This window comes from Natator depressus, chromosome 11, assembly GCF_965152275.1.
Source record: "Natator depressus isolate rNatDep1 chromosome 11, rNatDep2.hap1, whole genome shotgun sequence".
In the NCBI taxonomy this organism is placed as follows: Eukaryota; Metazoa; Chordata; order Testudines; family Cheloniidae; genus Natator; species Natator depressus.
In genome coordinates this window covers 64,471,097-64,486,857 of record NC_134244.1, presented here as the reverse complement: position 1 = coordinate 64,486,857, position 15,761 = coordinate 64,471,097, and the positions used below count along the sequence as shown (strand labels likewise).

Below are 15,761 nucleotides of genomic sequence, written 5' to 3'. Positions count from 1 at the left end.
CAGTCTTTGGAGAAGAAGAGTCATGGTTATTGTCAGAATGCCTTGAATGGTGGCATCCATATAAGTCTTTGAGCAGTTCACCAGTCTACAGTAGACGGGTGCTGGCTGTCGCGCCAGCCTTTCCATCCTCCCCCTCCTGCCCATACACCCAAGTCTCACTCCTAGACATGTCCAACACGACCCAAGAAGAGACATGAAGATAATGGGACAGTAATCTCACAAACAGAGGCGAGGTCAATGCGTAGGCCCCAAAATACCATTTAGAGAGGAAGGGACGTGGTCCTCCAACCTGAGATCAGAAACGTATCAAGGACTGTTAATGGCAATGGATCAGTCACATTAACTTCATATCATTTATAGTATGTGGCCACACACTCAGCACTGACAATTAAAGTAATTAAATCCGAAAGCTGCTGCGCTATTGGCATGCCTCTCCCTTAAATGTAGCTCCTTTTCCTTGGGCACTCATAAAGCTGCTTTAATCCCCTATCGGAGTGTCAGCTTGTTCTATTACAGTCTGACTTAACCGTCTTAAGTTACTGTGTATGAAATGCCTATAATTCAAGTGATAGCAGGTGCAGCAGGGAGGAGGGGGAGTGGAGAGTGACAATAATCCTTAACATGCCAACCAGCTGGAGAAATGACAGGTGCCTGGTTTCTAAGTCTTCAGAAAGAACTTCTATTTAAACCCTTAACATGCAGACCAACATGGACAAATTCATCTCTGAATTATTTTTGCATGGAGACTTCAGTCAACAGGTAATTTACTGGGTTTCCTGCATGCACCAGAGAAGAAGCCACCCAGTTCACGTGTGCTCATCTGATGAGAGAAAAGACAGTGTTTCTTTATTTAACTTTGCCCTAAAAAGGCAAGGGGAAAAAAAAAAAAGACTCAGACAAATTCTGGCAAATTATTTATAACTACAGGATTGGGGGCCTGTCATTCCAGAGAACTGCTAGCACTAAGGGCTTTTAAAAAAAATAAAGACCAGACATTTAAACACAATTCCTCTCCTAATAAGCCCCCTAAACTTAATTAAACCCAAAGAAATCTTAAAATCTAGCTAATTTTCACCACGTATGCTGTTGGCTTACAATAACATGAAAGAGAAGTGAAAAAAGTATTTCACTGTCTAATTTTCGTATAGTAGCTAAATGCTTGTGTGTTTGGGTCTCTAACACTCCAGGGAAATATCTAATTTTTTCTTCTCTTTTTTGGAGAATTATGACAATTTTATTTTTTTAAATTACTTTGGGCCTTATCCTGTAAACAGAAACACATGGGAGTAGTATTACTGAGGTGCACGTAAAGTTAATTAGGTACAGGAACAATTTTTATTGTGGGGGAGAACTATTGAACCTAACTGTAAACCCTGTATATCTGATGAAGTGGGCTGTAGCTCACGACAGCTTATGCTCAAATAAATTTGTTAGTCTCTAAGGTGCTACAAGTCCTCCTTTTCTTTTTGCGGATACAGACTAACAGGGCTGCTACTCTGAAACCTGTATATAATGAAAACTACTTCAAGCCAGGGGCTGCTGCAGCACCCCCAGTTCTACCAGCTATGAACACGTGTATATGTGTTTTACAACCAGGGCTTTGATTTTGTGCATTTTTTAAAAAACAAGTCTGTTTAAAACAAAAACCTGGATTTTGAGGTCTAATCAACTTGGCAAGATCTCTTTAAACATGAGTTGCAGGCATGAAAGCGTTGCCATTACTGCTCCTGGTCCACACAGAGATGGGCAGAAAGAATTTTACCAAACAGAACAAAGAATAATATAGGTAATATTCCATTCGTGTAAATCAGTTCAAGTCCTGAGGTATTTTATAGAGCTGGGTTGGAAACCATTTTGGAGTCTGGATTTAGAAAATTTGTTAGACTTTTGGAGCTCTGGAAAGTCAAAATTTTGAAAATTTTCACAAACCCAACATGCAAAAAAAAAAAAAAGAAAGTGTTTGTGTCAAAATGCTTTGTTTAGACTGACCTTTTTAAACCCTCTTTTAGCATGTTAACTAAATTGTAAAAACAAAAAATCATTTCAAATTTAAAGTGAAACTTAATTGCAATATTTTTAAAACTTCATGTTTTTACATGTTTTAATTTTTTCAAATTGAGAGATTCATCAAAACAGACCCAAAATGGTTTCAGTTTTTACTAATTAACACTTTTCAGTGAAAATCGTGTTGTCAAAAAATCACCAACCAGCCCTTGTACTTTATATGTTGGAGAAGGGGAAAACATTTAAAGCTTGGACGGGTTATTTAAGTACATTTATAATCCCTCTATGCCAGCCACTTGCCCACCACCAAGGACTCTGAATTCTTGGGGACATGGGTTATCCAGTTCAAGCCTCTCAAGCTATCTTATTCTTGCACCCTGCACACAATACAAAAAACACCACTTGCAATTGACAGTGTCAGGAGAGAGGCCAGGGACTGAACAGCCACAGAGACTGAATTGCCTTCTCACCTCCACAGCGGTCCCTGCAGATCAAGATAGAGGCACATGGGTGGGACACAGGATGGGGAAGTTTGTCCTGGGTTTGCTCATGTTATGAGCAGAAAAAGAAGCTACCTATCCTGGCAGTCTGACACCTCTCGCAACCATTAAATTCACTGTATGTTTTAAATATAATGTTAATGAACTCGCTTTCCATTATTCAACATCATTGACCATTTAACTCCTGAGTACCAGAAACAAATATCCTGTGATACTTCACCTGCAAAATAATGATTGCTGGTGTGCAGAGCTAAATGCAATGGTCAGGCCTTCAGACACCACAGCAATGGGTACAGTAGGAAAATCTAAACAGATAGTGAGGACTATAAAAGACTTCTAGAGAGTAGATGAAATAAGTGTACCACTTGATACAGGATGTACAGATCCCATTATGACAGTCTATACCATTTTGGTCACCACTTTTACAAGACTACAATAAATTTTGTAGAAAGTATGCCTCATGAGGTATCACTTGAAAATGCATAATCTGCTGAACATTATTGTTCTGCTAAATATGTGTATCATTGTATGTAAAGGTGTAGGATTCTACTGTATCACATTGCTGTAACGAGCTCCAAGTTTAAGAAAAGCAGGCCCAAACCAATTTCTCAGGGACAAAGAACAGACCAACGGCCAGCCAGGTGTTAAAGGGCTATCAGCCCATACCCCCTCCCGCACCCCAACCCCCTGCCTTAGCCTGGAGCCCCCTCCCATGCCCTGAATGCCTCATTTCTGGCCCCACCCCGGAACCTGCACCCCCCTCCCAGAGCCTGTACCCTGTTCCACACCCCAGCCCCCCTGCCCCAGCCCGGAGCCTCCTCCCACACTCTGAACTCCTTGGCCCCAGCCTCGATCCCCCCTCCCGCACCCTGAGCCCCTCATTTCTGGCCCCACCCCAGAACACACACCCCCAGCCCAGAGACTGTACCCCCTCCCACACACCAACCCCCTGCCTCAGCCTGGAGCCTTGTGATGTTATTGACATAATCTGGGACCGTATAGATCATCGTTGCAACCAAGGTCCTGTAGTGGCACCAAATCTTATATAAAGGGGGTCAAATGAGGTGTCTAAGACAAGGTTACAGTCTGCGGATTATGATTATGCTGTCTATATGTATGAACTGTTGTTGTAATTGAAGTTATGAATATTCGCTCTATACTATCTGTATTCCAAACTTATGCTATGCTTCTGGGTGACACCCCAGACAAGTTGGTGTCAGCTCTGTCTAGCCACCTTGATGGCCCATTAAGGACCATCAGCTATACAACTGACCCATTGAGAGAAGGCCTTGTGACTCAGCAAGGTAAGGGACCTGCCTATGGATAGTACTCTGAGGTTTTTCCCTGCCCTGTGATGGACAGCTTGTCTTTGGGACAAAGAAAGCAGAGACCACATGGCAAGAGACTATAAAAAGCTGCTGCAGCTCCTCCATCTGGTCTTCAGTCCTGCTTCTTACCTCTGGAGGGACTTTGCTACACTGCAGCATTGAACCAAGGACTGAAAGATCCATCCCAGCTGTGGATGTACTCCAGAGACTTGATCTGAACCTGCAGTTTATTCTATCACTGCTGCAAGCCTGAACCAAGAACTTTGCCATTACTGTATGTCATTGATTCCATGTAACCAATTCTAGCTCTCATCTATATCTTTTTCCTTTTATGAATAAACCTTTAGATTTTAGATTCTAAAGGATGGGCAACAGCGTGATTTGTGGGTAAGATCTGATTTGTATATTGACCTGGATCTGGGGCTTGGTCCTTTGCGATCGAGAGAACCTTTTTTCCTTTACTGGGGTATTGGTTTTCATAACCATTCATCCCCATAACGAGTGGCACTGGTGGAGATACTGGGAAACTGGAGCATCTAAGGGAATTGCTTGTGTGACTTGTGGTTAGCCAGTGGGGTGAGACCAAAATCTGCTCTGTTTGGCTGGTTTGGTTTGCCTTAGAGGTGGAAAAACCCCAGCCTTGGGTTGTAACTACCCTGCTTTAAGCAGTTTGTCGTGAATTGGCACTCTCAGTTGGGTCCCACCAGAACCAGCATCTTTACAAGCCTCCTCCCACACTCCAACCCCCTCGTCCCCGGCCTCATCGCAGAGCCCGCCCCCCCAGCTAGAGCCCTCACCCCCTCCTGCACCCCACCCCCTTGCCCCAGCCTGGAGCCCCCTCCTACACCCCAAAACCCTCATCCCTGGCCCCACCCCAGAACCCGCCCCCTCCAGCTGGAGCCTTCACCCCTTCCCACACCCCAACCTCCTGCCCCAGCCAGATGAAAATGAGCAAGTGAGTGAGGGTGGGGGAGAGAGCGACGGAGGGAAGGGGGGGTAGAGTGAGCGGGAGCGGGGCCTTGGACAAGGGGCAGGTTCCGTTTTGTGCAATTAGAAATTTGGCAACCCTATGCTGCTTGAATTGGCTACTTATATTGACATTACAAGAACAACTTTACCAGTTTAGCTTCTCTTGCAACAGACCTACATTTTAAAATGGCCAGTTCAAACTTCCCTTCTCCAGGCAGCTGATTTTAAGGGCATTCTGTTCTAGCTTTAAATCTGCATCCTTCTCTTGTCATGAAAACTGACATATAGAAATATGAGAAAGTCTTTAAATGTATAAAGAAGAAAAGACACTGCAACTGTTTCTAATTTATCTTGCATTGTAAAATACAATTCTCCTTTCTCCATGAAGTTATACTTCAGAATGAAGTCTGAAATGTTGCTGAAAATGTAAGATCCTACTCCCACATTAACCTTCTAGATTAATTAGCACAGTGTATAGCAGATTGTACTTTATTAGAGCATTAAACTGAACTTTCTATTGCCAAAAATCTATGGTTCAGGAGGACAGTATAGATTAGTTAATAAACATTTCATTGCTCTACCTAATGTAGCAATGATAGGCAACAGCAGTCCTAAATCAGACTGTTTGTTGTAAGGATATGCTATTGCTGATCCTGTGGAAGGAATATGCACTAAGCAATGAATGAAAGTTTGATAAATGCCATAAAAATGCACTTTGATATTGCCTTAGTAGCAACGTAGAGTCCTACAAGGGTTGTTCACTTTGGTTAAAAGAAAAAAGCATAATAATCATTCTAATTATTTTTAAAACAGAGGAATACATTTTTATTGGGTCTTTGACGTTGATGTATATTATCTGCAAGCAGTTTATTTTTTAATCCCTAGAGGAGGAACATTTAGGCATGAAATTCACCAAGTAGCATTCAACTGGCAGGCGGAATGGCCATCCTGAGCAGCAGAGCGTCTCTCAATCGGACCAGCTCTGCTTGTACTATGATGAGTGAAACAGAAGAAAGAGGGTCAGGTTTGAGAAGTGACCTAGACTGGGCAGGCAACAGCAACTCAGGAAAGCAAATTGAGGCCAAGTGGCTACTAGGCAAACAATTAATCCAGGGTTTTTAACACAGGCCACTCTGCATGTTTATGTTTCCTATAGTTCTACCTGTCTGCTGCAATGCTTACTGCAAATGAAACTGTTTAGAGAGAACACGCCGCCGCCCTTGCTCCCTGCTTTGCCCCCACTCCCTCTTTAGAGCAGCAGGCACTCCCGCAAACAGTCCTTATGCTCAAGCTCTTCCTTTATGCACCGATGCAGTGGAGTAGATCTCACTTTGTGCAGCTCATATGCAATTTGCAGTCTTTCAAGAGGGCTCCTTAGGAGACATGAAGAGGTTGCCATCTCTTGCAATATTTGATGTTTTTCTAAAAGCCCAAACTGTTGGACTCAAGAGATTGCACAAGAATCTCATCTTTCATTTTTTTAAAAAAGTACATTTCTAGCTGTCATGGATGCAGAGGGGAAAAAAAAAAAGTCGTAAAAATGTGAAGCAAGTGCACCCTCAAGGTTCAGAAACTGGAGGACAGAGAGCCCAGTAGTTATTTTTAAAAGCTCATGATTTTTGAATGTTTTGGGTAGATATTGCTATTTAAAACTGGATTCATTACAGGAGCGAAATCAAAACTTCATAAACAACTACTGGCAGAATAACCATTTACTAGCAGCAAAGTCTGCTTTTTATTATTTTCGCTTTGTTTTGAGTCCTTCTGGAACTGACAAACTTTTATGAGTTTCTTGTTAAGAGTCTGTTGCCATATATGTAGCTTTTTCATTAAAAATAAAACACAGAAAAAACCCAGCACTTAGCATAGCAGCCACTTGCACGAAGCATTGTATGGTTCTGTTAACACAAGGCAAATCACCCTCTTTAAGTGTCATGCAAATACTATATTTCATTCACATAAAATGATGCAACTTTGAATCTACTGCATCCTGTGTTCTAAAGACACATAAACGTAAAGGGTTAAGCTCACTCCAGACTTTAGCATGGCGGTGTTTAGCTTTCCACTAAATCTAATGATAATTTACCTCTCATCCACCCTGCAGTGAGTTCATCTGGGGACAACAGACACACCAATCACAACTCAGGGAGAGGACACATGGCACTGGCTGGGAGGGTTGGTTTTAGAACATCACTGAAGAACTGCAACAAAACAGGACCCTATAAAGCGCAAACTGAACAAGAAAACTCCCCTCAGCCTATGGCTAAAATAAAGAGTCATGTATTGGAGCCAGTTCCCAAAGAAAACAAATAAAGTTTCAGTCCTGGGCTCTCAGCCCTCAGAGTTCACAGGAGATCTGCCTTCTCTCAGCTAGTTAACTCCCATCTTCTCAATCTCTTCTCCCCCACCAAATGCACTCTTACAGGGGAGGTACTCTCTCCACTGCCTCCTGAATGTCTCTGCACAAAAGACAGAGAGTTCGGTCCCTTTTCAGGTTAAGGGGATTAACTGTTTCCTGCCAGCCTAGGGACAGGGTTTCTTCATCCTGTCACATGCCCCAAAGTAGATTCCACTCACACAGACTGACTTCTAAATGTCAAGGGACAATATATACACTGTGTATATTAATATATCACTCCACCTGGTCCCTGAGAGGAGATCAAGTCTAGGCACATTACCCTGGCCCCTCTGAATTATTTGACTGCATAGCTCTATCAAAGCAAAGAAACAAAGAGGTTTCCTTGAATAACTCATTGACCTTTTCCATCTTTCCAAACACTGACCCTCCAGATTGAAAAAAAAAATTCCTTCCTGATCAAACAAACGATCAGTGTTTGGCTCTTTTTGAAAGCAAAAAACCAAATGGAGCTGTTTAGGGTTACTTGTATAGCATGGGATAATAGTCAAAGATGTCTCAGAAATGTTCTCCACCCTACAAATGAGAGTGCTTGTTAAATGACTCATTTGTTTTTTTTTTTAAAAAGGTCTCCTACTAAAGTTTCCAAGGCGTAATACATATAAATATATAGACAGCAAATTTTTGTTTTAGAAAAGAAAACCTGAATATCCTTTACTTACATTGATGAATTTTTTTTCTGCTCCATAGTTTCTTCAAGTTCATATGCCACCTTTTGTGTTGGGGGTTGATTTGGTAATAGTGTCTCTTGCATTTCCTAGATGGGATAAAAAACAACCTTAATTCTTGTGGGCCAGATCATGTGAGGCCAGAATGCAGCCACACAAAGAAGGAAAGAGACCTCTTTTTCACTCTCCTGGGTGGCCTGCCTGGATCTTGAGTTCAGGCGTGCACAGAAAGCAGGGTCTATGGCACAGCAAACTCCTTATGCAAACCCCAATCACAGTTCAATGCTGTAAGAGTAAACCAAGGGTTCTAACACATTTTAACCCCTTCAGCCCAAAACTTGTAAACACAAGAAGATCCAACCAATACAAACTCGTAAAAGCAAGAAAAAGCCCAGTTAAGGAATCCTTCATCCTCAATACACGTTCACCACATTCATTTGTCCAAATCAATGACAGATTCTACCGCTCCACTTCTACAAAGTTTTATACAGCTCCATGTGTGACATCCTCTCCAAAGGAATGACTATGTCCTAGTGAAAAGAACACTACACTGGGATTCAGGAGACCTGTGTTTTATTCTTGGCTCTGTAACTAGCCTGCTGAGTGAAGGCACTTCACCTTTTTGTGCCTCCGTTTCCCGATCTGTAAAGTGGGGATGATGACACTGGTCTCCTTGGTACAGTACTTTGTGATCTGCACATGAAAATGGCTACATCACAGCTAGATATTCTTACTATAAGAATAGGATCTTCCTCTTTGTATGGTAACTTTAGTGCTGACAAAAGGCAGCTTGACAGCTCTGATGGATCAAGTCCTGTTTATCTATAGGGCAACAGCAGAGCAAGTTTTCTACACACACCACCCTGCCAGCATGCCTTAGCCATGATGTGGGGGTGGGGGTTCTTCCTCGGGGGCTAACGGGTAGTTCAGTCTCCATGGCCAGTGTAGCAGTTGGGTTCACTGGTGAATCTTCCAATCAGTGCAAAGCGTGATGGTGAGTTTGTAATGTGAGAGCTGGAATTGAGACCCACCGAACTCATCTCATAGGAGACACCAAACATCCATTCAGTAGGAACATCTTTTATTCCCGACTAAATGGGGCTGGATTTAAACTGGAGGCCTACAGATGAAAGGCTGTGAAGCTCATTAGAAAGACGCCAAAGAATTTAATCCCCTAGTAAGTGCTAATTTAAGAGGGGGGAAGGGTGTTTAATAGATATATACCTATTACACATACAAAAATGCCTTTGTTAAAAGAAAAGTAGCTTACAAAAACAAAACAAAAAACCCTCAACAACAACAACCAAGAATTCAAAGTTAGGAGATGCCAGAATTAGGCTCATAACACCTACAGAAGGAAAAGAATGTGAATAATCATTTTAATGTTAATTTATAATTTGGCAGTGAACCAGGCAACTGATACAGCTTTCCCTCAAAAAACCCCCCAAAACCAAAAAACAGAAAATGAACCTACAAAGCATGAAATGCCAGTGTCAAAACTGTTTGACTAGTGACTCTTCAAAACACCATTGCGAGTTCCCATGTTTCTCTGGCATTTCCAGGTCAATTCTGCCTAGTTTCAAAATAACACTGAGTTTTTTCCTAACTTCTACCCCTGCAAAAATCAGCCTTAGATACGAACATCAGCACCTGCGTTTTCTACTCTTGCGTTGCTGATACGATAAAGATTGGGTAGTCAGAACTCTGTGCATCATCAACACATTTGCTTATTAATGAAAATACAAAATGTCACTGTGATGCTTCCCAGGATTGCGGGGCACCTGGCTACCACTTGCCCTTAGTGTGAGTGAGCTGTGTCCATGCCTGCTTGGGTTCAGCACCCTGACACCACCAGCCACTGGCAACACAAGCATTCCCCTCGAGGCCTCGCTCTCTTTTCAAGTTAGCAGTAGGCACACTTGCCCCAACCCCAAGTCCTCCAAGTGGCATCAGCCCCTTATCTACTGAAGACTTTGTAGAATTACCAGGCGTGCTGTTCTTATAGGAAGAGTACACCGGAGCTTACTACTTCACTCAGAACACAGCTCCACTTAACACACAGCACTTATACTTGCTTTCTCTCTAAACAAATCTAAGTTTATTTAACAAGGAATAGAGATTCATAGAATAGCAAGCAGAAATATTGGAAACAATGGGTTACATAGAAAGCAAAGTCATAATATGCATTCTGGAGCCTAAACTCCACTAACAACCTCCTCTCTTGTGTAATAAGATACTGCTAACCTCAAAGTTATCCAAACAATATTTTTCCATCCAGGATATCTGAGACCCTTCTCTCATCAGGCTGAGTTTGCTGGCAGCCTGCCTCCTCTTGTGAACGATAACTCTGGGTTCTTCTGCCCCCCAGATAAAGCTCTAGAAGTTCACGGTCTTTACTCCCAGACAGGATAGCCTTTGATGGGTTTATTCTGATAGTGTGGCTGATGTGATTAGGCCTTTGCTTACAGACAGCCCCCCAACCTGAAGCAAATACTCACCAGCAACCACACACCACACAACAAAAAACACTAACCCAGGAACCTATCCTTGCAACAAAGCCCGTTGCCAACTGTATCCACATATCTATTCAGGGGACACCATCATAGGGCCTAATCACATCAGCCACACTATCAGAGGCTCGTTCACCTGCACATCTACCAATGTGATTTATGCCATCATGTGTCAGCAATGCCCCTCTGCCATATACATTGGCCAAACTGGACAGTCTCTACGTAAAAGAATAAATGGACACAAATCAGACGTCAAGAATTATAACATTCAAAAGCCAGTCGGAGAACACTTCAATCTCTTTGGTCGCTCGATTACAGACCTAAAAGTGGTAATTCTTCAACAAAAAAACTTCAAAATCAGACTCCAACGAGAGACTGCTGAATCGGAATTAATTTGCAAACTGGATACAATTAACTTAGGCTTGAATAGAGACTGGGAGTGGATGTGTCATTACAGAAAGTAAAACTATCCTCCCCTCCCCAATGTTCCTCACATGTTCTTGTCAACTGCTGGAAATGGCCCACCTTGATTATCACTACAAAAGGTTCCCGTTCCCCCCCCCCCCCAGCCCCGACTCTCCTGCTGGTAATAGCTTACCTTACCTGATCACTCTTGTTACAGTCTGTAGGTAATACCCATTGTTTCATGTTCTCTGTGTATATAAAATCTCCCCACTGTATTTTCCGCTGTATGCATCCGATGAAGTGAGCTGTAGCTCACGAAAGCTTATGCTCAAATAAATTGGTTAGTCTCTAAGGTGCCACAAGTCCTCCTTTTCTTTTTGCGGATTCAGACTAACACTAATGAAACAGGTTTTCATTAGAGACCTTACATGACACTCTTTGGCAAAATAGTATGTTGATCCCAGACCGAGGGAATCCCTGTAACACTAGCACAAAGAGTTCCCTGGGTCTCAGTCACTCACTCTCCCAGAGCTGTCTTGGCTCTGCAGTACTAACAAAGGGAAACTTACTTTATTCTCCCAAGTAAGCAGCTACAATGCTGAATACTCACACGGAGCAGATTTGTTGAGGAAGAAGGTGCCATATTTATAGTGTTCCTTTTCAAAGCACAATCACATTTTAAATGTTCTGAAATACAAAGCTCAGGTATTAATGGCTACATTGTTTTAGTTATGTGTCTTGCTGTACTCCGAAGACGCTTTTCTAGCTTGTTACTTGTCATTCTCCAATGAAGCATACTTATAAACAGGGTTCAATGTGTGGCTGATTAAGTTAGAATGGGGTGGGCAAACTACAGCCTGCGGGCTGGATCCAGCCCACCATCCGTTTTAATCTGGCCCTCGAGCTCCAGCCAGGGAGCAGGGTCAGGGGCCGTTCCTGGAAGCAGTGGCATTGCCCCCTTCCATCTCCTGTGCATAGGGGCAGCTAGGGGGCTCCACTCTGCACGCTGTCCCTGCCCGAAGCGCCGCCCCCGCAGCTCCCATTGGCCGGGAACCATGGCCAATGGGAGCTGCAGGGGCGGGTGCCTGCAGACGGGGCAGCGTGCAGAGCTGTCTGGCCGCGCCTCCATATAGGAGCCGGAGAAGGGCCATGCCACTGTTTTCGGGAGCTGCTTGACATAAGCATTGCCTGGAGCCTGCACCCCTGAGCCTCTCCCCTTGTCCCAACCCCCTGCCCCAAACCTTATCCCCCCCCCAACCCTCCAAACCCCTCCCATCCCCGAGCACCTCCTGCACCCCAAGCCTATCATCCCCAGCCCTGCCCCAGAGCCTGCCTCCCAACCCCCTGCCCTAGCCCTGATCTCTCTCCCGCCCTCCAAACCCCTTGGTTGCAGCCCGGAGCACCCTCCTACACCCCAAACTACTCATCCCCAGCGCCACCCCAGAGCCCGCACCCCCAGCCGGAGCCCTGAACCCTCCCGCATTCCACCCCCTTACTCCAGAGCCCTCACCCCCTCCTGCGCCCCAACCCCAATTTTGTGAGCACTCATGGCCTGCCGTACCATTTCTATTCCTAGATGTGGCCCTCAGGCCAAAAAGTGTGCCGACCCCGATCTAGAATGTTAGGATTGGTGAAAATGTCTGATCATGAGACACACTTCATTAAAACTCTGAATTCTTCTTAGTTGTGCTTGGGAAACACCCATTCTTCTGCATTATTGTGTGGGAAGGTGAACACAAGCCTGGCAAACTTCAGAGGCAGATTAAACTTGCTTCTCTGAGTACTATGTATAACCAATTCTTTCTCAAGATGAAAACACAATACATTTAGTCTGGATGTGATAACATCTCCACTGGCAATCTTTGCTCTAAGGCTGCTGCTTCTTGACCTTTGGCAGAAGTGTCTTTGATATCATTTACTTGACAACTGACAAATTCCTGTTCCAAACCAGTAATACAATATGTCAAAAATCTTGTTGCTTTTGTTGGTAGAAAGGTTCAACAGCTTACTGTGGTACATATATCTCTGCTTTTCTAAGATACTGAACACCTTTGCATGCTTCTGAACTGCATCCTGGACAGGCAGCACCTTTAGCATACCATACTCCAGCAAACTGCTCAGGAAAAAAAAATTTCTCATCTCCTGGAGAGAAAGAGAGAGAGACTGCCTGTCTCTATCATCTTGGTGCCAGCTCTATCAAGTTAGCATCTGGGTTTTTATTGAAAGAAGGAAACACATGAGCTTTAGGTAATCTACTGAGAAGAAAAGCCACTAGGTCCATCATATCAGACATGAATAACTGGGTCCGTCATATCAGAGACGAATAACTGGGACTTCCCTTTGCAGCAAGAGATTGAAAGTTTAAAAAAAAGCAAGGAAAGATGCATGCAAAAAAAAAAAGCAACATAGTCTAGTCATCATGTTCTCAAAGCTTCACATAAATCTCTGCAGCCTGGCTTCACTGGCTCTATCACCATCAGATGTTGATAAAATACAGGAATGCAGTGCATCATTCTTTACACTGAGTCAAGTCAAATATGTTGCCAGCCCAAGCCATCTGACAGGACTGATTACTTCAGCATGGGTTGGTGCACAGAATCCACTTACAGAATTCAGCATAGAAATTCTCTTTTGGATGAGTAATCACACCAGAAGAATACATCTATGAACAGCTCCTCCAAATCACATTTCTTAATTTGGATACAGAAAGTAGATGGAGCTCGTAAAGCTGCATTGGGCGCCATATGGGCATGGACAACCCCATAAAACAGACATTTGCTGTCAAGGTATTTTGCCTAGATTGATTTGTGCTTTTCCATATTCACTGATGCACTAACATGCTTACCCCATGGGATAGAACACTTTTCTATAGTATTTGACATTGCAATGAACATAGTAGCAGCAATGCTCTCCTTGCTTAAGAACATTTAGAAACTTATTTGACATCAAATGAGCATGCTGTAATAGGATTCATTTTTCAGTGCCTTGATCTTTGCCTCCACCCACAAAAAGGCGGAAGAACAATGACTTCATTCCAAAATAAGATGACTGCAGGATGCGTATAGAGGATGCTTTGGTTTGAGCACACACATGAGCTTCTACAGTCTTCAAATCTAGGAGACACCTGAAATTATCTGTTGCAGCAACAGTATTATGGTGTTCAGCTAAAGAGAAAGTGAATATTATTTCAGCTTCTCTTGCAAAAGAGTTCTCACTTGACTGCTCCTTTGTCAGATAGCATAGAACCCCTTTATGTTTTAGCTTTGCCTCTTGCAAGGCATGGTGTTATCAATCAAATTCACGCTGATGAAGACATGAAATATCACTCTCAGACAGCAGGCACCAAAATGAACACAGATCATTTTCAACTGGAGGAGTCACCCCGTAAGAAATTGGAAGTTATAAAAAAGAATACAAACAGGTGAACAAAACAGAACAGACTTGAGCCAAACAAATCCAAAACAAAACCCAAATCCCCCCAGACAATGTCTTCACATCAGGGCAGCAACAGGGACAGCTGGATTAGCCTCTTATGTCATACCGGTAACACTCCTAATATGACAGAAGTGGTAATGTTTTGTTGAGTTTGACCTGTGGGTCTGGTGTTTACAAACATAACACCTTAAATAAAGCCCTAGCCATCTAGAGGTTTCAAAAGAAAAAAGTCTGACGCTAACCAAATAAAACAAGAAGAATGATGTAGCTTAGTATACTATACTGAAAGGACTAGCCCTATACTGAACCCAAAGTTTTGGTGGTGGGGTGGAATGGATGGGTCAGTTTGTCTCCACTGGAGTGGAAATTAAATGTGTGAAGGAGGGAGTGACTCGAAAAGAAGAGGAGATCACAGAGAGGAGAGAAATGAGACTCATAGGCCATCTCTACACAACAAAAGCTTTTGTTGGCAGAGCCTCCTAGTGGCGATGCAGCATAAGCCAAGTGAAGGAGTTCTGCCGGCATAGTAACCTACGCTATGTTGCTGTTGCAGTTTCAGGATCTCTCGAGGGCACCCAGTTAAGGTTAACGGCTCCCTGCTAAGGTTACCTGTATCCCTTGCTATCCTGACTAGGATTTTAAGGCTGCACATCACCCTGCCTTACATGACAATATTCTCAGCCAGCCAGCCTGCCTAAAAAACCAGTGTCTGTGCTTTGCTTCCTTCTCTGAGGGCAGTGAACAATGTATTGTCAACCGTTACAAGTTACCACACAGTTCTTTCTAAGCAAGCACCTTTATTCTCAAGATAAAAGCATTACACAGAAAACACGTATAAAAATCAAAAGTCCCTATGCACATGCTAAAAGCTTAGCGGAGATCATCCCTCAGCCTTAGGGGGCCTGAGTAGGCCAAACTCTTTCCAAATGTTCTGCAAGGTTTGGAGCTCTTAGACAGAAGGTCCTGTCCATTTGCAGGATCAGAAAGAAAGCCCTGAGTCAGTTTAAACCCAGCTTTTTATATCAAAAGCCCTTTCTTTGTCTGTTGTTTTCTCGAAAAAACAGTTTGAACCAGCATACACAAGCCCACAGGGGATGGCACCTCTCTGAAGGTGTTTACAATCTACTAATTCCCCTTAATCACCTTACTGGTTTTACTTCCTGGTAGAGCTGTGGCAACCCTCCCCCTTGGAGTTATTCACACTATTCATAGATAAAACATGCCTACATTTAACACAAAATGGTCCCCACAGATATTGCATTCAGTTGCAATATCTGTCACAGTTATGTCTACACTGTGGGTTTTACCTGCACAGCTGTGCCAGCTAAGGGATGTAATTTTTTCACATCCCTAGCTGCCATAGCTATGTCAGCAAAACTTTGTATTTTGGACGAGGTCATAGACTTGCACATGCAGTGAATGCACGGTCTTCCTAGGAGCTCTAGTGTCAGGGGGCATTCCTGAAAGTGGACAGAGTGGGGATGGGCCAAAGGTGAGAGAGGGAGCCGCTCTGAACTGGCAAGGGG

General features: G+C 43.4%; 1 long non-coding RNA gene across 1 annotated transcript in view; it reads right to left on the bottom strand.

The window, feature by feature from the left end:
- Positions 1-15,761, bottom strand: part of LOC141995641 (uncharacterized) — an 81,350-nt gene that overhangs the window by 55,078 nt on the left and 10,511 nt on the right. Inside the window, exon 2 of the long non-coding RNA XR_012641378.1 lies at positions 7,880-7,974. This is a non-coding gene — a long non-coding RNA (uncharacterized LOC141995641). The remainder of the gene's footprint in view (positions 1-7,879; positions 7,975-15,761) is intronic.